Raw genomic sequence first — 1,570 nt, 5'->3', positions numbered from 1 at the left:
AGTTTGCAGGAAGCCGATATCAAAGAGCCTCCCTCCCTCATGTTTATGCATGAGTAACTTAGCTTTCAATCACTTCAACAGAGTACTTACTCCATAAACAAAGGACAACATTTAAGTTGAACTGTTGCAGTCTGAGCTTTATTTAAAACAACTAACATCTAATCTATGTAGTCCTGAGGCAGTATTGAACTTCTATAGCATCCAGGGAAACTCCAGAACAGTGATGTCACTCTGCACTGGGCCAAGCATTGAGTCAAGGTATGTTAAGATAAAGTGCGTCATCTCACCTATGCTGGATCAAGTCCGAGAAACTAGTAACCTAAATTCTTCCTAAACTTCTTAAAACCCTGAGTGAGAGGGAAAAAAAAAAAAAGCAATTAGAAAATAACTGCAAAGCAAGAATAAAAAAGTCTATGTAAAGGTGTATACATTGTTATCTATTAGGTAGCTTAGTTTGAGACTAGTTGCATAGGTGCATGTGCTTACATAAAGGGTAAAACAGCCCTTAACAGTCTTGGAATAGCCATGTGGAACCAGCTGTTTAAAAGTATGGTAGTATTACAGCTTTGTAGACTATTACAAAATACTTTCCATATTTGCTTTGCCATTTATCTTATCACCTACTTCAGCTTTAATTCCTTCAAATTAATTATGCATTTGTAGTTACAGTGTGTATACAACTTCAGCACCTGCATAACTAGTACACAGACTTGACAATATTTAAATACCATGGTTTTAGCGGAGGTCACAACTAAGGTAACCGTGTTATAAAGTCAAGGTGTAGTTGTGTTAACAACCACTTAAGTAACATGGCTTCTGTTTCTTAATTTTAACCTGTGGCTAAACTTAAGCCTTGCAGTCCAAGTCTAAGGGTTTTTAGAGGGCAAAAGGGGAGAAAAAGACCTCTCAAACCCACTAAAAACAATTTTTTAAGACATAAATTGCACTTAGATCAAGCTGTAAACCAGAGGTAATAAAGATAAAACCTAAGTATATTGTGATAAATATAGTAATGGTGTCTCCACAAGTTTTAAATACTAGCAGCAGGAAGAATGCTAGTGCACTGGGTCTGGCTGAACTGGAATTGGTTTTCCCCTATAGCAGCCCTCACGGTGCTGTGTTTTATGTCGGGAGCTGGCAGGGTGTTGATAGCACCCTGGTGTTGTGGCTACTGCTGAGCAGTGCTTACACAGCACCAAGGCTCTTTCTGATATTTTCCCCAGTGGGATGGGGTGGGCAAGATCTTGGGAGGGGACACAGCCAGGACAGCTGACCCAAACCGACCAAAGGGATATTCCATACCATATGACATCTGCTCAGTATAAAGCTGGGAGAAAGGAGGAAGGGGGTGGGGTCACCCTTGGATCTCCGAGGCAACCACTACGCATATTGGAGCCCTGCTTCCTGAGAAGGCCCGACATTGCCTGTCCATGGGAAGTAGAGAATAAATCTGTTTGCTTTTGCTTCCGCGCACGGAATTTTGCTTCGCTTTGCTTATATTAAAACTGCTTTTGTTTCACCCACAAGGGTTAGTTTATCTTCTTTCCCCTCTTTATCCCTGTCTCTTATA

The 1,570-nt window shown here is 40.7% G+C and overlaps 1 protein-coding gene across 1 annotated transcript in view; it reads right to left on the bottom strand.

The window, feature by feature from the left end:
* PAPOLG (poly(A) polymerase gamma) overlaps window positions 1-1,570 on the bottom strand; it is a 22,287-nt gene continuing 20,717 nt past the window's right edge. The window contains exon 23 of the mRNA XM_026845262.1: window positions 1-347. The gene's annotated coding sequence lies outside the window, so the exon portion shown is untranslated. The remainder of the gene's footprint in view (window positions 348-1,570) is intronic.

Source organism: Athene cunicularia (genome assembly GCF_003259725.1).
Source record: "Athene cunicularia isolate RWA chromosome 3 unlocalized genomic scaffold, athCun1 chr3_part1, whole genome shotgun sequence".
Lineage (NCBI taxonomy): Eukaryota > Metazoa > Chordata > Aves > Strigiformes > Strigidae > Athene > Athene cunicularia.
The sequence above is the reverse complement of the archived record's forward strand: the minus strand, read 5'-3'. Positions and strand labels throughout refer to the sequence as shown.